Here is a 26,102-nt window from a genome sequence, read left to right as displayed (position 1 = left end):
TGCCTGGATGGGTTTGAGCGTGGAGGAGTAGCAGCTGAAACCCGAATCTTATCCAGGTCCCTCCTGATGACTTTATCTTTGCTTTTTGCTTGTTTGGCTTCCTTCTGATTACTCCAATGCAGGACTGTACCTATTTCGTCTTCCATTTGATTTGAATTTACTTTAATCCCATTCTAATACTAATAAATGTGTGTGTGTGTCCTCCATAACTCCAGTACAATGAAACCGAACAGCCTGAAACTTTGCATGCATACTAAGAAAACTCCAAGGAAGTGCATGACTAAAATTTTGGTTTACGTTAATTAAAACGCCCCTTTTGAAGAAAATCAATGGCCTTAATTAATTATATCCTTTATCAGGTGCATGGTCGGTCACTGCTCTCTTTGGGGTCTTGAGGGGTATCCTAGGTAACCTCGCTGGGGTCTGTAGCCACTGTTTTTTTTTTTTGGCCTGCTCAACCATACCTTGTGTTGGAACAGGCTGCAATGATTTCTTAACGATAAAAAAAAAGTTTTAATTTTCCTCACTCATATTATCGAATGCCTGTTCATCATAGCTACGAATCGCTGGGTACATTGCGATGCTCATAAACGTCGGGAGACGTCATCGTTTGTTGCTTTATTTAATTTCCTCACATGCGATCACCGTAAGGATTTCTTAAACTAAGCCGAATTACAAAATTTAAGCTCCAGAATCGAACTTACAATCAGACCCGACTCCTACAAAAGGGTGAATTTGTCCAATCCAGACATATTTGACATTTTGGGCGTCTCCGGGAGATGAAATGTTTTATATGACGGTTCGGTAATTGCTAATCACGTGTCAAGCGAGCCGTTGCTTATGAACCATTTTGTTGGAGTGCTTAAGCCACTTCGCAAGCGCTTGACAATATTCACACTGTCACTGAATACTATATCAATCGATATGACATCAATATATTGTTACGAATTTACCGCCCGCCCAGCGTGCGGACAGCCGCTTTAGCCAATGGCGGCCGTCTCGCCCACCGGACAGACAATTTAGTCGCAACTTTCCAGAACAATGCCGAAAACCAGTCACGGGTGTGCTCCAAGCGCACACCACGGCCGAGTCAACACTCTACCCGCGCGCGACAGGGTCAATCGCCGAATTATTGATATACCTAAGTATTCGCACGGGCAAACTTCCAAGAGACCGTACCTCAACGAAGGCCTGCTTGGACACTAACCGCTTAAGCGGTTCGTTCCGTTCTGGGATAACCGAGCGGTGTATTATCGCCAGGCCTCGTTGGACCCGGTTCTATTATCGGCTATTAAAAAGCCCGCTATTATTCCGAAAGCAATATAGCAGTTCAATTGGGGAAAGAGGACACGACGAATGGGTTAACATTTAAACAGGCACATTTATTATACCAGCACATATGCACGTATACAAACAATAATGCAGTCATGCAAAACACCAACATGCACGTATACAGTGAAGCAACAATAAATGCAATGAATGCAGGATGACACACGAGCAAGACAAAGCACTACAACCATCTATTATTATTATTTACAAGCACTTACACAGTTCTACTTGCAAGACACGGCGCCACAACATTCACACAAATAAATCAATAAAAGACCCCCTCAGAGAGAAGGGGGTCAGACTGGACCCGTAGGCCTTTATTACGTGGGACTTGGCGGACCGAAGGAGTCCCATGAGACCATTGCAGGTTACCTCCACCCTCGTGGTGCCTCGATGGGGCGACCCGCGACGCTCTTTCCCCACGGCAACTAGCGTAGCCGCGCTTGAGCCCAGGCCTTGCCAGGCGGCCGGGAGAGTCGGGCCTCAGCCGGCGACGCTCTGAGAGGAACGAACGGGTTTGGATGCTCTTTCAAAGTTGATGCTCTTTGTCAGAACCCGTCCGTTCCTCAGCGACGCTCGGACTGTCCCAAAGCCCGATCACCTCCGACCGCTTGGCGCTGGCTGGCGAGCTCTCTCGGGCTCTCCCCACATGATTGCACAGGTCTGCCCAGCACTGCAGGCTCAGCCACGCTCTCTGCCTCACGCGTCCTCCGCTCCCTTGGACTTCGCCCCGCCTGTGTTCATCCGGCTCCAGACTTCTCCGACCGCCTCCAGACTCCACTCTCTCGACTGCGAACTGGCGCTCCGCGCGGCCTATTATAGGGCTCGTGAGACGAGATTTGGCCTTCAATCCCTCACCTCTGACCTCTGACCCTTCTCGGAGACCAAGCGCACGTGTTTGAAATCACCGACCCTCTGGATCCAATTCTCCGAGTGCGAGCCGACGTGTTTGAAATCATAGACAATCTTCGAACTTCGACCCCCCCCCCCCGCTGGCCCTGCCCCTTCGGTCGCTCTGATCTGATTCTCGGAGAACGAGCCGACGTGTTTGAAATCATCGACAATCTTCGACCTTCGACCTTCGACCCCCCCGCTGGCCCCGCCCCTTCGGTCGTTTTGATCCGATTCTCGGAGAACGAGCCGACGTGTTTGAAATCACTGACCCTGCACGGCGAGAGAACCCTTGCATCGGTTTGGGCAGCGATGCCGTCTGTCGGCGCAAAGATGGCGGCGTTTGCGGAGCTGAAGGTGAGGCGATGTTTGTGGTGTGGTTAGGTGGTGAGGAGCTGTTGGCGGTTGCTGGCGAAGGTGGTGAGGCGGTTTGGGTGGTTGTGGATGAAGTGGTGAGGGTGGCGTGGTTTGTTGAAATGCGGTCGTGGTTATGGAGGAGGTGGTTAGCCTTGTGGTTGGTGGTTGGTCCAAAATAACGACAGCAAAAGAAAAACGGCGAACTCAAAGATCACAGCCCTGTCCACAGGAATAAATCCCATTAAACAATGGTGGGGAAATCAATCTGAACACACACTTAGCGATATAACTGATCTTGGGGATATCCTTTATGGTGTCCTGTGAATTTCCACAGCCATAACAATATGTCACTGAAGTTTAGGGGCCACATGCGTGCGTTGGCCACGTGTTGTTCTGTGGTGCAACAGTCGATGGCTGGCTCGCTGAAAATGTGAAATTTTGTTTTCCACAATGTTTTCCCATTTTTGTGCGTACTTCCAATTAAAATGAAACGTTTCACTTTTCAAAGTTTCTTCAACTCTTTGGTGGAGTGCTTGATCCAGCCACTCGGCGCATGTTCTTCAAGTTTCAATGGCGATACCAAGGTTCTATACCAGAGGTAGGAAAGCAAAATAAATTATTTGATCGCAATGAGTAAAAAATATTTTCAGTCAAGAAATAAGGAATCATCACACCACGGCAGGAAAGCATGCTCGCTCTGTGTCGCCTGAATTCGAATCCTGACCCAGCTATAAACTGCATCTCGGTGTTTCACAGGCAGGGCGATTCATCAATGTGTGTGCTGTCTCTCGGATAGATGATAAATTGGGCGTCACATCTGCCAGAATTCCTCTCCCTCCCAACCCTACCCCCTCTCTCCCACCCCTCTCCCTCTTTCTGACACTGGACACTGAACCCCCTCCCCCTCTCCCCCTCTCCCCCCACCCCCCACAACTTCCTCACTCTTTCCCCCTTCCTAGGTTTCTCTGCTCTCCCCTCCCTCCGTCCTCTGCTCTCCCTCCCTCCGTCCTCTGCTCTCCCCTCCCTCCGTCCTCTGCTCTCCCCTCCCTCCGTCCTCTGCTCTCCCCTCCCTCCGTCCTCTGCTCTCCCCTCCCTCCGTCCTCTGCTCTCCCTCCCTCCGTCCTCTGCTCTCCCCTCCCTCCGTCCTCTGCTCTCCCCTCCATCCGTCCTTTCCTCTCCCCTCCATCCGTCCTCTCCTCTCCCCTCCATCCGTCCTCTCCTCTCTCCCCTCCATCCGTCCTCTCCTCTCCCCTCCATCCGTCCTCTCCTCTCTTCTCCCCTCCCCTCCCCTCCATCCGTCCTCTCCTCTCCCCTCCCCTCCATTCGTCCTCTCCTCTCCCCCTCACTCCGTCCTTTCCTCTCCTCTCCCCACCTCCTCCCTCCATTCTCTCCTCTACGCAACCCCTCCCTTTGTTCTCTCCTCTCCTCTCCTCTCCTCTCCCCTCCCTTAGTACTCTCCTCTTCCCCCTCCCTTTATACCTCCCCAAACCCATCCTCTCCCCTCCCCTCACTCCGTCTTCTCCATCCTCTCCGCCTCCCCTCCCTCTCCCTACCTTCCTCTCCCCCCCCCCAACTTAATAACCCCATGAGAGAAGCGATGGGTTGTATTTGCTCGTATAATAATAAAAAAAAAAATGTAATGGGTCAGGGTCAGGCATCCAATCAAAGCGGGGTTGCATCAAAACGGGACGTCTTGGGACCCGGTCATCACTGCCAGCAGTAAAAGTGGCAGTTCGAGTTATGCCTCCTATTTATTATGCAACACACCAGTACACAAACACTACAGAAAACAAGTCCTGGCGAGGGTCTGCATTCTCCGATTGCTCTTTTTCTTGTTCAATTATTGAAATAAGGGTTACGTACATTGCTGTTAAGATATTGCAATTTTGCCCAAATTTGAAAAAGTTGCTCTTCTTCTTATTTGGGTTGCGGACACCGACACTGAAGAAGGGGGTTGGGGATCATTTAATACATCCTTTTATTAATACTCGCAAATACAACCTGGCACTTCGCTGATGGGACTATTATGACCTCTCCTCCCCCCCCCCTAGAAATCAGGTGTTACTTCACAACAACTCACTCAGAATGGCGGAGCACGAACAACTCACTCAGGATAACGGAGCATGACATCTGAATGATATGGCGCGGCAAAAGCGTCCGCAGTGAGTGAACGATTCACTCAGAATGACGTAGTGCGGTCCCGCTGTTGACTGTAGGGTGCTCGGCAAGTGGCTTAAGCACTCAGGCAAGCACTCCAATTAAATGGTTTATAAGGAACGGCTTGCCAGGCTGTGGCTGCATACCATATTGGATCCCTTTAGCTTCAAAGCCAGTCTTCACCGCACCTGCAGCAGTTAAAGAAATTAAATGAATTCATTCAAATAATCACTTTATCCATAAAGAGTTGCTGATTAATGTAAAACAACCTGGAGACATCGCAAAGTTTAATCGCCCGTGAAATAAACATTGCAGATAATCCGCCACGTTGCCTGCTCGTCTGTGGTACATCAGTTTGAGGTTCACACAAATGTTATAACTTTATTTTAAAATGTCTGTTTTTCACTAGATTTGCTTCGATTCCCTGTAGAGCACCTCGCGGAACTTCTGAAAATATAGACACAGATCTGGCAGATGCTGTGGATAAGCAATCCCTCTGGGGGACAGGGTGCGAGGTCCAGCAGTGAATGCATTAAATCATACAGTTCAATGAAGCTAGTTAATTTTGTTACGTTCCTAAATCTTTTGTTCACTCAATATAATTCTCCAAACAATAGAAAAAGGTAAATTGAATGCTTTGGCAATTTCACATTTTCTTGTGCATATATGGAGAAGAGAACATGGCCTTGCTTGCTTAACTGATGCTGATCATGTAATCTTTGTCTGTTTGTCAGTCACTGGGCAGAGGCCTCCAGGTTGTAGGTGACACTTTGGTGTAGGACTATGTCCAATGGAGATCGGGGGAGTGCTCGTCACACTCCACGTTTATATATATTTTGTTGAGGATTCTCACCCGTTCGGCGTGCGGACGACCACCTCGTCCCAATTGCGGCCGCACGCGCCCACCGAACGAGCAATCCAGTCGTAGCTTCCAGATCAACACCGAAACCCAGCTTCGGGTGTTTTTATAACACCATAGATCAGCCAACTCTTCTGTCCACACGCTACAGGGTCAATCGCCGAATTATCGATATACCTAATTATTCGCGCAGACAGAAATGCCGGGGATCTACACGAAAACGAGCCGCTTTACACAGCTCATTTCGTATGCGATTGCCGAGCGGTTATATATCGCCAAGTCCCGTCGGACCCGATTATCTTATCGGTGTTAAAAACCAGCTAACATTCCGCACGCTCCATGGCAGTCAATGAGAGGAAGGGACGCAATGAGCGGGTGACATTTAACAATGGGGACATTTATTTGAACACAGGCAATGCAATGAATGGGGGGATGGGGAAAAAGACACGAGCAAAAAATCCTACAGCCGAGTTCTATTCCAATGTGAAGCAAATACAACACAGGCACTTGATATCACTTCCGGTTCCGGTTTTAGAGCAGCGAGAGGTCTCCTTTGGGGCTCCCTGTTGACGTTCTCAAAGCTAAGTTTCTGGTTGTTATTTGTCCCGTTTTAACTGTTTAATTTTCTCACCTACATGTTACTGTGTGTTGCTAGTTCGGTTTTGTTTCAAAAATCGTGCTATTTTGTGAGTATTTTTGTCGATGTTCTTACCTGTGCTTGAGGCCTAGGCCTAGGCTTGAGGCCTACCAGTTCCACTCGTTTTTGTTCGATCGTTTTTGTTTTTTTTTGTTTGTTTTTTCTCCCCATTACCTTCAATTTCTATCCTCCCCATTACCTTCAATTTTGATCCTCCCCACTTTCCAAACATCCCCCATTCTCCCAACTAATCTCTTTCTTATCTCAAAAAATAAAAAAATAAAAAAATAAAAAAAATACCCTACAACAACAACAACACGCTCACCTTCTCCCGATTCTGCTTCTTCTTCTTCCTCTTAACTTCCTCCTCGTCTTTTTTTTTTTTTTTTTTACACTTCCATGACCTAATCTGTTGAACTCTCTCATATATTAATATTAACAACAAATATATATATATATATATATATATATATATATATATATATATATATATATATACCCAACAACAACAACAACACGCTCACCTTCTCCCGATTCTGCTTCTTCTTCTTCCTCTTACCTTCCTCCTCGATTTTTTTTTTTTTTTTTACACTTCCATGACCTAATCTGTTGAACTCTCTCATACATTATTTTTGACTACAAAAACGATCTTATAATGCTTCATGTTCCTCTCTCACACATGTGGTACTCTTTACTGTTTCACAATGCACTACTCTTCTGCTATTTTAACAGACTGCTCTCATTTCGACCTCTCCTTCATTCCTTGCCTAAAAAATCCAACTATTACAGTGCTTCTTCTCTCCATGCTCTGAATTCGCCTTCATTGCATCCATCAAGAATTGTGTTAAATCGCATCTCTGACCTAAAACTTTTAAAAACCACAGTTTGCCATGGATGCTCGCTTTCCATCAAACATTCTTTTTTTCCAACTTCAGTGCCAACTCACCCCCCTCACCCCTCACTCTCACTCTCAAAGCAACCATCCCACTCTTCTCCCTCCAAGCCCCCCTCTCACCTCTCTCAAAAATCCCCCCCTCACCTTTCATCCCCCTCACTCTTCCTTCTCAAAGTTGCCCCCCCTCTCATCCACCAACCTGCCTCCCTCCACTGCCCTCTCACCTCCATCTCTTCACTCCACCTCCTCAAATCCTCAACTGCCTTCTTCCTTGTCTCTTGTCCCCCCGCGCCCCCAGCACCACAGAGCCTTTTCTCCTCCTCATTCGGCCCCCTCCCCTCGCTGTTCTGCAATACACCACACTCCTTCAGCAACCCTCCTTACCTGCCCCCCTCATCCCTTGTCCTACCCTCCCCCTCCACCTCCTGCACCCAAAGCCTCCTCCCCTTCCTCTTCATTAAAAGTGTGGACCTCAAATATCCGGGGCCTTCGCTCAAACCTTTCAGATCTTTCCATACAGGTTGCCACTGACAAACCAGACATTATCTGCCTAACAGAAACTTTCCTCTCCCAAGACGTGTCTGACTCCCAAGTATCTCTCCCTGGCTACTCCCTCTTACGGTATGACAGACCTGAGCCTCGTCCTGGTGGAGGTGTTGCTCTCTTCATCAAAGACTCTATTCCTCACTCTCCATGCACTGCTCTCACTCCCCCACACCCCCAGGAATACCTCTGGCTTCGGCTTCCCCTCCACTCCCACCTAATGTTTATATGTGTACTGTACCGTCCACCGAACAGTGATGACTCCATCTACACCTCACTATCCGAAAACATGGACCATCTTCTATCTTCTCATCCAAACTCTCTCTTCCTCTTATGTGGTGACTTCAATTGTCATCACGCCAGTTGGCTCGGTGTGGGTACCTCTCTCACCTGCCATGGCACCTCAGCAAAAGCTTTCTGCGACTCATTGGGACTGACTCAATCGGTCAACTTCCCGACCCGGATCTCAACCAATGGTACTCCATCTCTTCTGGATCTGATTTTGACAAATTTCCCTGACAATATCTGCTGCTCTTCCTTCGCTCCAATTGGTTCTTCTGACCACGTCCTTGTTAAAGTGGACATCTCTCTGGCTGTTATCAGAGAACCACCTCACCGCCGTCGAGTCTGGAATTTCACTCAAGCCGACTGGCAAGGTCTCCCAGCAGCCATCAAACTTACAGACTGGTCTCCTATCACTACTTTCTCAAACATCAACTCATCCTGGGAATTCTTTCAAAGAAACTTGCTCTCCCTCATGCACAGATTTATCCCCTCTCGTGTTCAGTTGTCTTACCCTTCCTCCCGCCCTTGGTTTACTGAAGCTTGTGGCAAGGCAGTTGTCCTGAAACAACTTGCCTTTGCCTCATGGAAAGCAAACCCAACTGAGGGCAATCTCAGTTCTTTCCACAAAGCTCGGAACAAGTGTGTATCTACCCTCAGGAGAGCCAGAAAACAACATCTTTCTCATCTCAAGTCTGAACTCTCAAACCTCTCTCCCTCCTCAAAATCCTGGTGGCGTTTAATCAAATCTGTTTCTGGTGTATGTTCCTCCTCCATCCCCTCCCTTACCTCAAATGGCCGCACTGCTGATTCCACACGTGATAAAGCTGAATGTCTAAACTCGGTGTTTGCAGCTAAATCTTGTGTCCTAAACCCATCACTATCTCTACCCACTTTACCCAGTCGCACCCAACTGTCCCTGGACTCTGTATCCTTTTCTCCTGACAAGGTGGAGAGCTTGCTTTCAAACCTCGAGTCAGATTCTGCAACCGGTCCAGACGGCATCAGCCCACGTGTCCTCAAAGCCTGCTCTTCTGCTCTTGCTCACCCACTCTCTGTTCTATTCACCCTCTCATTTGCCCAAGGTCATCTGCCATCTGCTTGGAAATCTGCTAACATCACTGCCCTGCATAAAAAAGGTGCAAAAACAGATCCCTGTAACTACAGACCAATCAGCCTTCTCCCAATCATCAGCAAGGTGATGGAATCCATCATCGCCTCAGATATGAAATCCTTCCTCTTCTCCAATGGCTTGATTTCCAATCATCAATTTGGTTTCAGACCAGGTCACTCTACCCTGGATATGCTGCTACTGCTCTCCCATCAATGGATGGAGGTCCTCAATGCCAGACAGGAAATCCGAGCCGTATCCCTGGACATATCACATGCTTTTGACACAGTCTGGCACCCTGCCCTACTCACCAAACTCTCTTCCCATGGTATTCAATGCCATCTCCACTCATGGCTCGCAGACTTCCTCTCCTGTCGCAGTCAACGTGTAGCCCTAAATGGAGTTCTTTCATCCCCTCTTCCTGTGCAGGCTGGAGTTCCTCAAGGTAGCGTTCTGGGCCCTGTTCTTTTTCTGGTTTTCATCAATGATCTCTCGGACTCTCTGGAAAATCCTCTATTTCTCTTTGCCGACGACTCCACCCTCTGCCGTACCATCTGTCATCCCTCAGACCGGCAAGCAGCAGCTTCTTCAATCACTGCAGATCTGGATAAAATCACAAACTGGTCCAACACGTGGAACATGTCTTTCAATCCAGACAAATCTCACACTCTCACTATGTCTCTTCGAAAGGACCGTTTACAAAACCCCCCCATCCACTTTCTCAACAATCCTCTGGAAGAAGTCTTTTCTTTCAAGCTTCTAGGTCTCACTATCTGCCATGACCTTTCCTGGGAAAGTCACATTTCCAACCTCGCCTCAAAAGCCAGTCGCCGACTGGGAATCCTCCGTCGTGCTAAGTCCTTCCTCGGCCCTCTTGAGCTCCTGACCACTTACAAAGCTTTTGTCCGTAGCCTGATGGAGTACTGCTCTCCCCTCTGGGCTGGTGCTCCTGCCTCCCACCTTTCTCGGCTTCACGCTGTCGAAACCAGGGCATTTAAGATCATCGGCATCTCCCGCAATGAAGCTGTCTTTGGGCCTCTCAGTCAATCACCGCAGGTTGGTCGGTGGTCTTTCTGTCTTCTACCGACTCCTCTCCAGCCTTGCCCCCCCTGCTCTCTCTGCGATTTGTCCCCACCACATTTCCACAGGGCGCTCAAGGTCCGCCAACAACCCCCTTCTGGTAAAACTACCAAAATCACGAATCACTGCTCATCTTCACTCTTTCATTCCTCTTTTTTCCCGCCTTTGGAATAAACTTCCTCACTCTATTCTTTCCCATTCTTCCCTCCAGGCTTTCAAAACAGCTGTTCACCACCACCTCTTATCTTCCCCCATCCAAATCCTCGATCTTTTCTACCCCCGATAATCCACCCAAGCCCACTTCCTTCATTTCTCCTGCTTTCCTTCCTGAAAGTCCCTGAAATGTCCATCTTCTCTTCGCCATGTTCCCCGTCCCATCCCCATCCCTCTCCCTTCCACAGTTCACCTAATGTGTCTGTTCCCCACTGTTTTGTCCCTTCCACTCCCGCCCCTCTTGTCTCATGCCTCCTTGCTGTGAGTTGTGTGTTAGCTCTCATACGAGCCTCGACCAAGGTATACAAAAAAAAAAAAAAAAAAAAAACAGTTTCCTACTTATTAGACGAGCCCACGGACACACGTACGCACACACACACACCCAAGAAATGGTGGCTGATGCCTTTAATAACAGACTCCAGCTCGGAGGACAGATGAGCTGAAACCCAGAACCTATCTCGAACCTCTCCACCTCGTGTGGTCTTCAAGCTGTTCGGACCCGGGCTCCAGCGAGAGCGAGCAGGATCCAATCGCCGTGAGCCGCGATCCTTCCCGAGCTCCAGCGAATCCTCTCGCACTTCCGAACACGTGCTGGTGAGACGAGGCGCCGATCCTTCCCATCGATGCGTCGCTATCTCGAAGAACCACCTCCAAGATGAGGCCGATGAATCGCACCAAGCCAGGAACCAAGCGGAAAACAAAGAGCTCCACGAACCAAGAAGAGCCAGCCGAGCAACGAGCTCAACTCTCTTCCGATGAACAAAGCCTCTCTCAACACGAACCAAGAACTCCGAGCCGAGCAGGACCCGAAGGTCTGCTGAAAAGCCAAGCCGAAGCAAAAAGCTCTCCAAAAAGCCTCCACCTCGCCAAGCAGAAGCGAAGCTCACTGAACCAAAAGTCTCAACCCTCGCCAAGCAGAACCCAAAGGCCTGCTAAAAGCCAAGCTGAAGCAAAAAGCCTTCAAAGAGCCTTCAACCCTAGCCAGAGCCAAGCAGAAGCCGAAGCTCTACTGAACAACCCCGAACCAACTCAGGATCTCTTCCTTATTCTTCTCCGCCCTTCCCCCGCTCCCGGCGTGACTCATCTCCCCGAGCCCGCACAACCGCAGGTGGGAGGGAGTTGTTTACGCCCCGTGATTCAGGACGGGAGGGCTCTTCTTCCTCCTCGCAGAAGAGGGGGAGGCGCATCTCCATTGTTTTGTGATCGCTCCCTAACTATTAAATTGAATCGCAGCGCATCTAATCGATTTCTGCCCATTAAACAATGGAAGGTGAGCTATCTAGGGAACAAGCACTTATCAACATAACTGACTAAAGGAACCTAAATGTTGTGTGCAATCGAATTCGTAACACTATATATATATATATATATATATATATATATATATATATATATATATATATATATATATATATATATATATATATATATATATATATATATATATATATATATATATATATATATATACATATATACATATATACATATACATACATACATATATGGGTGAGTAAATCCCGGAGGGAGTGAGCGGGATATTGTAATCGTCCGGTTTGTTTGTTTGTTTGTCTGTCTGTTAGCAACTTTACGGCAAAACGGCTTCAGCAAACACTATCAAATTTCATCCACAGGTGGGCAATGAACCTTGGATGACCCCATTAACTTTTGGGTCCAATTGGATCAAAGGTCAAGGTCAAGAAAAGATCAAAATCATTTTACGGTCATAACTTCGTAAAAATGGTTTAATTGACTTCAAACTAAGACTAAAATATTCCTAATAATCAATATTCAGGTTAAGGATGTATCAAATTTCAGTTTGATCCCCAAAATAACTTTATTTATTTTTGATTTTGTTTTGCAGGTTATTGCTGCGAGTTTGGAAAGTTACTGAATTTGCACCAGGTCAGGTATGGGAGCATGTGCCAGAACAGCGCGTCGCTGCGTCCACTTTCCGCCGGTACTCCAGGGGCCTCCGTCTGGCCATCCCCCAGGCAGATGCCAGGCCCATCCCCATCTCCTTGAGATGATGGTCAACCTGCTGCAACCATGAGGCACGTGGTCGGCCCACTGGCCTCCTCCACTCATGAGACTCCCTCGCTGAGAGAATCTGGTGAGCAGGATCAGCGTCAGGAAAACGAGCCACATGTCCATACAGCCGCAGCTGACGCTCACGGACTATGCAGGTAACAAATCTCATCCGAGTCTCTCTCAGCAACCGCTCGTTGGACACAAAATCCGACCAGCGATAGCCAAGGATTCTCCGAAGAGACCTGGTACCAAAGGAATTAAGTCTCCGTCTCAGATCCTTGGTCAAAGTCCAAGTCTCGCACCCATAGAGCAAGACTGGAAGTACCAAGGACCTGAAGACTCGGACTTTCGTCCTCCCGCACAGGTACCGGCAGCGCCACACCCCATGATCCAGTGAATCCATGACTCCCCAGGCCCGACCCAGACGTCTATTGACCTCCGGCTCACAACCTGCGGAGACATGAATATCACTGCCAAGGTAAGTGAATCTATCCACGACCTCAACATCCTCACCACAAACAGACACAGACAGGACAGCAGCATCCAAGATGTCACCGAAAGCCTGGATCTTTGTTTTGACCCAAGAAATCCGTAATCCCAACGGCTCCGACTCCTCATTCAGCACCTCGAGGGCCCCCAAGAGGATGTCTAAAGTCTCCGCAAAGATGACTGCATCATCTGCAAAATCAAGGTCCGAGATCTTGACCTTGCCCAAACGATGCACCGCACTTGCAGTCTCTCCGACATCCTCCCAAAAATCCAGTCCATACAAGTGCTGAAAAGTGTGGGGGCAAGTACACATCCCTGACGAACTCCAGTAACAACTGGAAATAAGTCAGAGGCGGTACCACCACACTTCACAGCACTCTCAGTACCAGAGTAGAGTTCAGACATCAGATCGATCAGTTTCGGTGGCACCCACGAAGACCAAGAATCCTCCAGAGGACATCCCGATTCACTGAATCGAACGCTTTACAGAGATCAACATAGGCTGCAAGCAGCCCCTGCCGAAACTCTCGTCTGCGTTCAGTGAGGACACGAAGAGCAAGGATACGGTCAATCGTTGACCTCTTTGGTGTAAAGCCTGACTGCTCTGGACGCTGGTGCTCAAGCAGATGGTGGCGAACCCTATCAAGAATTATCCGAGCAAAGACCTTGCCCGGCACTGAGAGCAGCGTCACCCCTCGGTAGTTGTTGCAGTCTTGGCGATCACCCTTCCCTTTCCAGAGAGGGACAACAAGGCCCCTCTTCCAGTCAGTTGGGATGATGCCTGTGTTCCAGGCAGAGCACAAAACTGCATGCAACGACACGAGTGCAGCATTTCCACCAGCCTTGAGAAGTTCAGCATGGATGCCACAGATCCCTGGAGCTTTGCCCCGTTTCAACTGGTTCACCGCAGCCCGTGTTTCCACAAGCGATGGTGGACCACAGTTGATTCGAGGGTCAGCAACAGGGATTGTAACACCCTTGACGTCCAACTCGACAGCTGGGGGATCAGCCTGGTACAACCGCTCAAAGTAACCGGCCCAGCGGGCCTTTCACTTCAGACTCCTCTGTCAAGAGCCTACCACTCTCTGCTCGAACTGCAGTGCTCCGAGGGATGGGCTTGGATGAACGTAATGCGCGAATTCCCCTGTAAGCGGGACGAGAATCACCTGTCCACAGGTGATGCTCTACCCCCTCACAGATTCCTCGCACATAGGCCTCCTTGTCCACCCTCAGTGCACGTACAGTTTTACGCCTCAGCTCCCTGAACAGCTCAGCTCTGCCATTCAGCCTGGCCCTGCGACTCTGGTCAATGGTAATCAGTGTCCCTTGAGAGACAAAATTCTTCTTTGCCCTGCGGTGAACTCCAAGGCATCCACCGGCAACATCAAGGACGGTGGTCTTGAAGGTGCTCCACAACTCTTCAGCTAAAGCACCCAGACCCCCCAAGTGTCCACTCAGCCTGTTCGCAAACTCCTCAGCTACTCTCTCATCCCTGAGCTTGGCAACATCCAGCCTAGGCTGGGATGGTACCATTCTCCAGGATTTAAGGTGCAGCTTTAGAGTTGCTACAACAAGCCTGTGGTCAGTATTGAGGAACTGAGCACTCCGGTAGACCCTGCAGTTCTGGATCATCCTCCAACGACCGTCAATGAGGACATGGTCAATCTCCTTTGCCACACCGCCAGCGTTGGAATACCAAGTCCAGCGATGAGCTTGCGGGCGCTGAAACCATGAACCAGCCACCCTAAGTCCATGACTTCTTGCAAAGTCAAGGAACTTAGTGCTATTCTGGTTCATAGTTCCTGACCCATGGGGACCAACACACACCTCATAACCATCCCTATCAGTTCCAGTCGATGCATTGAAATCCCCCAAGACTAGAAGTGTATCTCGTCTGGGGCACTGATCAACCACAGACTCGAGTGTGGCGTAGAATGCATCCTTCACGGTAAGATCACTCGCCTCAGTCGGAGCATAAATAGAGACAAGGGAAATGACACCTAAGGAGTGACGAATCCTTAATCTCATAATACGCTCGTTGACCGGTGTTACCTCAATTATCATTGGGGTCAGCTTATTGGCCACAGCTACAGCAACTCCTTGGGTATGGTAACCATCAGAGCGACCAGACCAATAGTAGGTGTAACCACCCACCATTATCTCGCCGCAATCCGGTCTCCGAACCTCAGAGAGAGCTGCAATCCCGATGTCCAAACGCTTGAGCTCAGATGATAACAGAGACAGGTGATCATCCTCTCTTAGGGATAGGACATTCCAGGCACCCACCCGAAGGGACCGCCTCAGGTTAACCCAAGGAGACCGCCGTCTGGTGGACGACACCTCAGCACCACTCCGACACACTCTCCCGCAATCTGACCCAGGGATGTTACCCCGTGGTTTCCCTCCTATCAAAGATTGGGGGTCCCGAAGGCTTTGCCCCAATCCCATCATCCGGTGAGCTGCCCTGCGAAGGGAAGCTGCACAGGAGGTACTCCCACGGAGTGGGTTTCAGATTTTTTTTGCGTTTTTGCGTTTTGCGGAATGAAGCGTTTTACGGTGGCTGGAGTGCAAATCCTGCCACCAACCTCCTAATAAGAAGTAACCCAACTGCAGGAGGACGTCCGCAGACACAGTTGGGCACTAGATATGGATGGCCGTTGGCTCACAAGGAGCTCCTCCGCCCTTTGACAGGTTTTGTTTTTAATCCTGCTGGGTGTCCATATCCAAACACCCTCCTCACCAGAAAACCTGGTGGGGGAGACGGTTTAGTCGCCGACAACCCGACCATGGAACAGGTTAGTACAGGTTTACATGGTACCTGTAGCAGGTCACAGATCGAACCTGACCTGACATGGATTTGCACCAAATTTGCACCAAATAGAGCTTAATGGCACAATTAACAGACACAATTGTGTCTACTGGGCTGCGAATAACTCAAGAGTGACAGTTGAGGAGGTAAATTTACCTGGAGTGACAGTTTGGGCAGCCATATCTCCATTGGGGATAATTGGACCCTTTTTCTTTGAGGGATCTGTCACTGCAGGAATTTACCTGGATATGCTGCAGACCTTCTTTTGGCCCAGGGTACAAGGTCAGGACTAATTTCCAGCATGATGGAACTCCACCGAATTATGGACGTTATGTTCGTCAGTGGCTTGATGAAAACTTTCCCAGAAAGTGGATCGGTCGCTCCCCAGACCTTACACCTTCAGATTTCTTTATTTGGGGGCTCATGAAAGACCTTGTTTATCGTGAAAAGCCTGGTACCATTCAGGAATTGAAGGCTCAAATCACTGCAAAGTTTGAGGAAATTGATATCGAACTCTGCAAACGTGTGTGCAGCTCTGTGCCGGCTCGGCTGCAAATGTGCATCGATCACGAGGGAGGGCACTTTGAAAATTGCAAGTAAAACAGCTTGGTACAGTTCCGTAATAATTTTTTCTTGAATAAATGGTTCGATAAACATGTCATTCATTTATTTCTACTTTCTTGTACACTGTAATACAAATAATCAACTGACAGAAATCAGGCACTACTTCTGACTCTGTGTGTGTGTATGTGTATGTGTATGTGTATGTGTATGTGTATGTGTATGTGTATGTGTATGTGTATGTGTATGTGTATGTGTATGTGTATGTGTATGTGTATGTGTATGTGTATGTGTATGTGTATGTGTATGTGTATGTGTATGTGTATGTGTATGTGTATGTGTATGTGTATGTGTATGTGTATGTGTATGTGTATGTGTATGTGTATGTGTATGTGTATGTGTATGTGTATGTGTATGTGTATGTGTATGTGTATGTGTGTGTGTGTGTGTGTGTGTGTGTGTGTGTGTGTGTGTGCGCACACACCCCACATCTCCTAGCAGGGAATTGAGACATTCACACCAACGACCAAGGTCGAGATACAATTAAAAGCTCGAACCAATCCTGGAAAGAACCCTCCTCCTCTTTTTGAAAGGCACATGGGATATTTAACATCCATGAACGACGAGTTCTGGCAGATGGGTCCTCCGTCTTAATGTCTTTCTAATGCACAGCACACACATTGACGCCTCGCCTTGCGAGAAACACCAAGGTGTTAATTTATAGCTGGGTCGGGATCCGAACCCAGGTTATACAGCTAAAAGGGGAATATGCATACCCTCAGGATATCCTGCCAGCCCTCTTCTTTCCCTAATATACTTATAATGTATTGAAAACTGAAAAGTTGGTGTTTCTTGAACTATTTGTGAGTGGCTTAGTCTGAGAACATTTGAAACACCCCCTGCTGGCTCATATTTGAGACTGCTCACCCACAGTGAGAGCCACAAAAGAGGGTCTTGGAATGTGAGATTATCGGTTGTCCTGCACGACAAGCAAAGGGTACTGAACCAGCCAAGCTACAAGTCCACGTTAAATAATGCACAAACGGGCACAGAAAAACACCAAAAGAACGACGTTAAAATCAAAAGAACTTCCCAAATGCAATTTGAAGTGCAATTTACGGTTCCTCGTCGAATTACAGAGGTTGTAAATGCACGTGTGCAGAAATCCGAGAGCCTTTAATCTGGTATTCCTGGCTCTTCTCACGACTTTATCTTTCACTCAATTTGATATCGAAGTTTGATTGTTCATCCGGTGCATTTATTTCACTCTCTTAATCCTTACATTTATTGCATTTCATTTTTATGCTTAATTGCCCATGTGTTCTTTCCTTTCTATCACAGTGCTTTTTTTTGACTTGGAGTGGATAATTTGACAGTTTCATTGTAAAAGTAACACATGGTATTCCGTAATGCATCATGTTATCCCTTTTTACTTTGTGGACGTACTCATCAATTGCTGTGTACCTGGAAAAATTGTGTATTGGTTCACGAGCGCCAGCCAGTGACCACTATATTCGTTATGTCTGTCTGTCTGTCTGTCTGTCTGTCCAGAACATAACTCTGTTGACTTTGATCCGATCTTGATGAAACATGGTTATGTGTTTGATATCAATGTCTAGTTGTGTTTTCCTGGATGAGGGCGTGGTGCTACACCCATTGTGGGCGGAGCCACGCCCCAAAAAATAGCCATTTTTACGAGGTAGTCGGATTAAAAATCTATCTTCTCCGAGGGAATTGACCGAATGGAATGGGTTCTTCGGTATTTGAATAGCAAAATGAATTATCTAAAACTTGTCGTTGTCCGATTTTTCATTTTCGTCCCAAGGTCAAGGTCACAAGGTCAAAAACGTAGAAAATTGTGAATTTTGACATGAAAATCATATGACCGCCCAAACTTTGAGAGCTAGGATGACAATATTTTTTATGCATAATCTTGAGGTCGTTCCCCACCTAAAGTCTTGAAACAATTTTGCTCCATCTCGAACACCTTGCCCGTGGTACCCCCTTAAAGTTTGTTTTTAACGCTGATTTCATCAAAGTATGGATAATCTGAGGAGTGAGAAATGCCATATAACCCATATGACGTTATATTGTTCCTGCAATGTTCCAGAGGAAGTTTTGCACCAAAGGTCATACTCCTTGACCTTTGACCTTTAAAGGCCACAAAGGTCAAATTTTCAAAGTTGTGGGAATCGAACCGGGTTTTCGACCTTCTTCGACGAACTAACTCCAATAAGTTATAGCACGTATCCTGTTTCCTTATTTTAATGTTCACAACATTGTTTTGTGACCTTTAAAGGTTATGCAAAGGTCAAATTTTGAAAGTTGTTGAACGAAACCGGGTTTTCGACATTTTGCAGCCAATAATCCATCACCTGTACCACATCATGTTGATCATTTTAATAACTTGGTCAAACATTATCACATTGTCTCATCCTTGACTTCTGAAACAATCCACATCGTCAAATACCGCTCATGAACCATTGTCATCTTCAGACTTGTTCCTTTCTAAAATGTTATAGAGGAGCTGGTGTGTGTGTGTGTGTGTGTGTGTGTGTGTGTGTGTGTGTGTGTGTGTGTGTGTATATATATATATATATATATATATATATATATATATATATATATATATATATATATATATATATATATATATATATATATATATATATATATATATATATATATTGTTGGGACACGTAGGTGACCCGAGGATCAGTTATTTCACAAGTCTTTGTATCGATAGTCCTTGGTCCCTTGCCAGAGGGTAGTTTGGGGGGCATGCGTTGGCGAGGATGTTGGTCCCGTGTAATGTCTTCTCCCTCCCCTTCTGTTACTTTAATTAACCTCCGCCATTGAAGATGGACGGAGGTTACTGTTTTCACCCCTGTCTGTTTGTTTGTGAACAGTATTACGGAAAAACTCGACGGATTTCGACGAAATTTGGTGGGGGGATTAGATATGGTCCAAGGACCATGCCATTATATTTTGGACTTGGTCCAAAGTCAAATATGGCCGCTGTGGTGGCCATTTTGAAAAAACATTTGATTTTTTTCTACATGTTTTAAGTGATTTCCAACCCCAAAAAATAAAAAATTGTTAGAGAAAAAAAATATATAAAAAAAATTTTGCAACTTTTTTTTTTAAACAAAATTTCGATTTTTTTTTTTTTTGCATTTCTACATGTTATAAGTGATTTCCAACAAAAAAAAACGTGCCAAAATTATAATTGCGGCTGATTTTGGAACTTCAGGTGGATATACCCACGTAAAATCAATTTCTGTCTCAAGGAATCAAGTTGTGACGAATGAATTGAGTATGTAAAAGGGAAAGTTGCAAACTATAACTCTGTGAGCACTGTTGACGTCAAATTGAATGAATAGGATATCAGGTTCACTTGAGTGACCGAGCAGTATTGGCGGCAGAGGTTTTGCACTCCACCGAGTGCTCCCCCTCTAGTTCTTTCTTTCTTCACACCATCGTCTGTTCAATCCCTCTGTTATTTTCAATCATTATTCCTTCACACCATCGTTCTGTTCATTCCCTCCATTACCCCCATCGGCCCGTTTCAACAGTCCATCAATAATCCCCCCTCCATCAAACATTCCTTCAACAGTCCCTCCTTCACCCCCATCAGTCTTACCTTCAATACCGCGGCTGTTTGGTTGTCCTCGGTCGTGCAGGGTTCCTTTCCGTGTTCTCTCCATCCACGCATTGCTTATTAACACATCAGGTGCAGCCCTTGATGCTCGGCGTGGTACAGTGCAAAACAGTGCGACTGGGCATTTTCCGAGCGAAGGAGGAGACTGGGGGCTCTCGTTGCGGCTTTGGGTGCATACAGGATGGGGCGGGGGGCTTCGATGAAACTTCCCTCAGAATGGTGTGGAAATTTCCTCAAGTGACGTCATGCACCCGCCCCATCGGCTGCGGACCAATGGGAGGGGGAGAAGGTTTGTGGGAGGAGGAAAAGAAAGCTGAGGTGAAGAGAAAGAGAGCCAAGAGAAGCACTCGTTACAAACTCGCGTGAGCAGGCACGAATAGCGCTCCTGAGCAGACGGCTCAGAAAGCAGAAATGGAAGGGGCAGATGGCTGAGGGAAGCAGAAAGGAGAAACGAATGGGACAAGCTCACCTGAGCAGAAGACTAAAAGACTGAGAAGGCTCGTGGGGGAAGGAACAAAAGCGTGTGAGGGAAAATAAATGAAAGTTTCACACGCAGTTGGTGTTGCGCTTCTGTGGAAAAAGAACACTCCTTCCATGAGCGTCATCCTGCCCTCTCGATCCTGTCAGCCACGGAGGGCGAGGAGGGTGAACGGCGGCACATCATCGACTGGGGCCTGAGGAGGGAAGAATCTGAGGCAGAGGAGGGGAGTCGCACATCCAGCTCGCATATCTGGGGTGCCAGAGAGGACTCGCCTCCGTGTATGGGCACCTCAGGGATGCAGCTGCGTGTCCCCATCGATTTTCCTCCGTATTCTCCTGTATATTTGTGTGAGGTGAGCGAGAGAAGGAAAGACTGCTTTCCTTTTCTCCATTCGTTACTGTTATTTTATTTTCAAGTCCTTGTTTTTTATTCTTTGTCCCTGAGTGAATGATGGCCAAGTCTTTTGTTTAAGTAAGATTGAAAAAGTAAGCGTGTTGTGGTTAAATCTGCTCTTATGTGTCTTTTTGCTTTTCTTGCTTTTAAATTATTGCTTGCTTGTGTGTTTGTAGTAAATAATTGTTTCTTGTTATTACCAATCTGTCTTGGTTGTCTTTTCCTTTATTGGTCCGATGAAGTGCACAAGTAAAGTGAGACGGGAAGTTGTACCCCAATAATTGGCTGCTCTCTGAGCACCCTTATTCTGGACATTTCCATGTCTGTCTGTCTGTCCGCGAAACTTTGGTCAAGCCGAGGGACTAAACCACTCAACCGATTCCAATGAAATTTGGTAGGTCGGACCAATATTTCTGGGCATCGTGTGCATTTGAATATGGGACCCCGGGCCCGAGCAACCGCATAGCAAAGGCCCTTTAAAGTGTTCAAAAAATCGAAAAAAAATTCGAAAAATCGAAGCTTAGAGTTCTGTGGGCAATCTATCTAGCTCCCTTCATGCCAATTTGAAGCCCGAACAAAAAAATATTTGTAAAAGGAGATAGGTTTTGGGTGAGTACATGTCGAACATTTCAGAAACGGTTAATTGCGAATATCTCTAAGAGAAAGAGTCTGATTTTGATGAAACTTGGGTGAAATGTGTACAATGTGGCCAGCATGTATACAAAAATGAATGGTTGCTATGCACACCTCCGTTGCTTAGCAACAGCTAAAATACTTTATTGTACACTTATTGTGGACTGTACAAAAAAAAATCAATGCCTCCGAAACTGGACCTCCGAGGGACCTGTTTTTTTTGTGCCCAAGGAGAATGTCTTACAGCATCATATAAAAAAATAAAATCTTTAGCGAATAGAAAAATGGAATTACCAGGGCTGCCATTTGTTAGAGTCTCTTTGGAAACATGCCTGAAATTTCACAAGGCGGGTTTCTGGCGCAAACTAAGAGGGCTGTGATAATCATATTTATTGTGCTAAATTGATTGATAGCATGTACATGAATATCGGCGAGTCGCGTCGGCCAGCTTTCCATCTCGAGCGAGCAGCCATGTCGCCTACCGGCTTGTTTGCTTTGTCAGCTCACGCGCACTCACTGTAACGCTCGGCAGTGATCCAAGTGTGCACTGAGGGCAATGACCCCAATTAGCCAGCCATCCACAGGTATCATGCGAATTAGTGCAACTCTGACCGAATTGGCCATGCCAATTGGCGTTCGTGTTTGCTTAGCAACCTGCCGATGCCCGGAGTTATCTGTGCCCAACGGCCTCAGGACTCGGCGTTCCGGAGGGACCCAAGTGCTTCCCCTCGTAGCAAGCCTCGAACTCTGGATCCACGACAATATATGTATGTGGAGTATACGTACAGGTTGTACAAGGAGCTCCTCCGCCCTTTGACAGGTTTTGTTTTTAATCCTGCTGGGTGTCCATATCTAAACACCCTCCTCACCAAAAAAACCTGGTGGGGGAGACGGTTTAGTCGCCGACAACCCGATCATGGAACAGGTTCGTACAGGTTTACATGATACCTGTAGCAGGTCACAGATCTAATCCTGCCTGACCTGACTGAAGGTAGTTACTTACACCCATTGTAGATATGTCTATTCAGGGTGTGATGTGATGTGCGGAGGGCAGAGGGGGAGGGAAGGTATTCCCCAGCTCTGTTCTTTTTATTTTTATTTTTCCCCTGTCACTGCAATTGAAATTGCCATCCCTGTCACTTGGAATTGCAATGATACAACAATACCCTTTATTTGATATGATACTTTTTTTACAGTGTGAGAAATGTATTCGCGATATATTTAGGTTCTTTCACCAAAATATGCTTACAGAGTGGATGCCGGTGTCCAACAGTCTGTCCGTACGAAAGTTAACATTTGACTAAAATGTCATCTTACAAACTACCTGAGCAATATCGACCAATTTTAGTATAACGCATCAGGACAGCAAGGTCTCATGGAGTTGTGCTCCCCATCTGGATGTGCCCCCTATAAAGGGGTTTAAAGGGAGGTTTTGCCCCAAATATTGGTATTTTGTTCAAAAATCTCCTTCTCAGAAACCAACAACCGGATCCAGACCAAACTGGCCATGCGGCATCGTGACCATGCCCTAACCTCAAGTTGTGCTCCCCATGGCCATATCTCCCCTGAAAAGGAAGCCACAGCACCTCCCTTCCCTTATCCCTCATATTCACTAAAATATATTTTCCTCACAAACTACATGACTGATATGGAACAAATTTGGCACAATATATCAGAACAGTAATGTCTCATGGGGTGTGCACCCCATCGGGATCTGCACCCTAAAGTAGGCTGAAAAGGGCGGTTTCGCTTCAGATTCAGGTAAATTTTTTTTATCTCAGAAACCGACGGCCAGATGCACACCAAGCAAGCTCTTCATGAAACATAGGAACCATGCTGTTTACTTAAGTTGTGCTCCCCATAATAGTACCACTTCAGGAAGAGGGTCACGGCCTCTTTCCCCCTAATTCCTCATTTTCACTCTGCTTGTTGGGGAAATAACTGTCAATCCCCCATGGGGCTATTTTATAATTGTGATGTGACTTTTCAGTTTCATGTCGCTATTGTTATTTGTAGCTTGTAAGTTATAAAAGTCCGAATTTTTTTTTTAAATCATGATGTCTGTCAATTTTATCCCCTCCCTCACTGGTAATTTTACAAATTGCACCCTGTGTCTATTATATCTCTTCTGCTTGGACAAAAAGAATGTGCTAAATTTGGCTCTAAAATTACAAAGGTGTTTCGTGAGACAAAGCAGAAGGTTCATGCTGATAATAACCCTCGTGAAAGCTTCAGAGGCATTGGAATCAAGCGAAGTGCAGTCTGGAACGAGGCATTTTCACCGCTGAGAAACAACAATTCAATTGTCCTCCTGTTTTTCAACCACAGGATATAATCATTTGATGAAAAGTTAATATGATAACACACCCTCCCGCCCCCACCTTCACCGTTCCCACATTAAGGATAAGTCCAACAAGTTTAATCACCAAATTATTTTCCAATTTCAAAACGTGATTGTCTGCGGATGATACATTCCATCAATTTGACATCATAAGGCTACATGCGAACACAGTACTGGGTGTTTTTTAGATGTTTCTTTGCATGCACCTCTTCTCATCAGAAATTTCATCTGCTCAAGTAAAAGGAACTATTACACACAGATAATTGAAAATACTGTAAGAAAAAAAGATGTATGATGTCATAACTTAATTATGTCACTCATCTGTAAGAATGGCCTGCCATATAGGCCAAAATATGTTCCTCTTCATTGGAAGCTGCTAATATTATCAATGAAATAAGATAGCTACAACCAGAGTATCGCTTATATTATTTCAGACCATTTATTGGCAAAAATGAGTAGTCTCTCCAATCAGTAGTGTGACGACATACGAGTATGTGGTGTTCATCAAACAAACAGACTTTAGATGAGAAGTCAGTTCATCATGATGTGATTGTACTTGCTCAAAATAAGAAATTAACTCAGGCAGCGTCAGGCAATGAGGCTTGAAAATATGCCTCAAGCTGGTGCAGTTGCCCTCTCACAGTATAACGACACGTTGTGTCTCATCACTGGGTGTCACATGCTGGCTTGAAATTCTGGAGTCGATCTGTAGAGTGTAGACTGTAGATAGACAAGATTTTCATCCAAGTCAGTCCAGCATCTTCCCAACAAGTAAGTCAAGTGGAAGCGGGTATTAGTTATTGTTTTAACCAAGCTTTAAAAATAATCTTTCAAGGATTATTTATCCACAAAGCCTGATATGGGTTTCAGAGGTAACAAGAACAAAAGACAAAACATGTCATAGCCGCCGTTGTTTTAGTAATTTTACTGTACGGAGTTGAAGGGCTAGTCATATTTATGTTCAACTAAAATGGACGCCAGTCTTACAGTCGGCCATCTTTGATCAGATCGCAAAATAAAATGAGGGGCACGCGTAGGCCATCATGTTCTGTACTTGTGCCAAGTTTGAAAAAAATCGAATCATGCATATCTGAGAAATGGTTGGGAACACATTTAAGAAAGAAAATGGCTGCCAGTCGGCCATCTTGGATCTGATCTCGAGAAAAATGACGTGCCATCATTTCCTCCTCCACCGAAGGCGAAGGAGGTTATGTTTTCACCGCTTTCTGTCTGTCTGTGTACAGGATATTTCAAAAAGTTATGGACGGATCCAGATGAAATTTTGTGGACAGGTTGGGTGTGTGACAAGGAAGAATTGATTCGATTTTGGTGAAGATCTGAATCCGGTTCTGCATAAGATAATTATTTAATTTTAAAAGTTATTCTTCACCATTGAGAGATAGGGCCAAAAACGACATTGTGTTGTGGGACGGGTATCGGTGGCGAGCACGACCGCTAGGTGGAGCAGTAGAGTCGGTTCCACCAAACACCCGGAATTCAGATCGTTTCCCTCGGATAACTCCGAAGGTACGGGTCCCTTGCAGGACCGTGAATCGTCAATAAATCAACCACATGGGACAGGGTTATTTGCCAAACTTCAAAATGCCTAGAGGCCCACGTGGCGAGCTACCGAGGAATTCACACCCTCGACTGGGCTCGAACGGGATGAGTCGCTAGCGTGCTCGACCCATGCGTAACCCGAGCGGATGGTTACCGAGTCCCGTCAGTCCCAATGTACATCTACAGCAGTAATGGCCTTTTTAATTACCTCACATGCACCGTGCTAAACCAATGAAGGAAAGGACAAAGACGAGCTGAAACATTCAACAATAGGGGTATTTATAAACAATAGGGGGGAACGAGGGAAGCAAGTAAGGGCAAAGTTATCACGACTAAGCAATGCAAATAATGTACAGCAAAAGCACTTAACCAGTTGCTACTTAAACAAGACAGGCCCGCACATAGACACACACCCAAAGAAAAGAGATGGACCTCGCGGGTCTTTATTATTCTTTCAGCTCGGAGGGAAGTCGAGCTGAGGGACGGGAACGTGGCTGGCTACCTGGGCCGCGAGCGTGCGGCTGGTCGTCCACCCCTTTCCGGAGCTCCGGTCGCCAAAGGACAGACCAGGGCAGCTGAATCCAGCGGCGGTGAGACGAGGTGAGGGATCGCTGCGACGAGCCCAGAGCCAGCAACGAGACGAGGGCAGAGAACCAGACTAGCGCCAGTGAGATGGAATCGGACCACGCTCTCGAGCAGACAGAGTGTAATTATCTGCTCTCCGTTCTTTCGTCCCCTTCTCAGGCGTGGTCCGCTCATGCATGCATTGGCCGCAAAATGACCCCAAGT

The sequence above is a fragment of the Eptatretus burgeri genome, chromosome 15 (assembly GCF_056783735.1).
Source record: "Eptatretus burgeri isolate ZD-2024b chromosome 15, Ebu_testis_v1, whole genome shotgun sequence".
In the NCBI taxonomy this organism is placed as follows: Eukaryota; Metazoa; Chordata; class Myxini; order Myxiniformes; family Myxinidae; genus Eptatretus; species Eptatretus burgeri.
The sequence above is the reverse complement of the archived record's forward strand: the minus strand, read 5'-3'. Positions refer to the sequence as shown.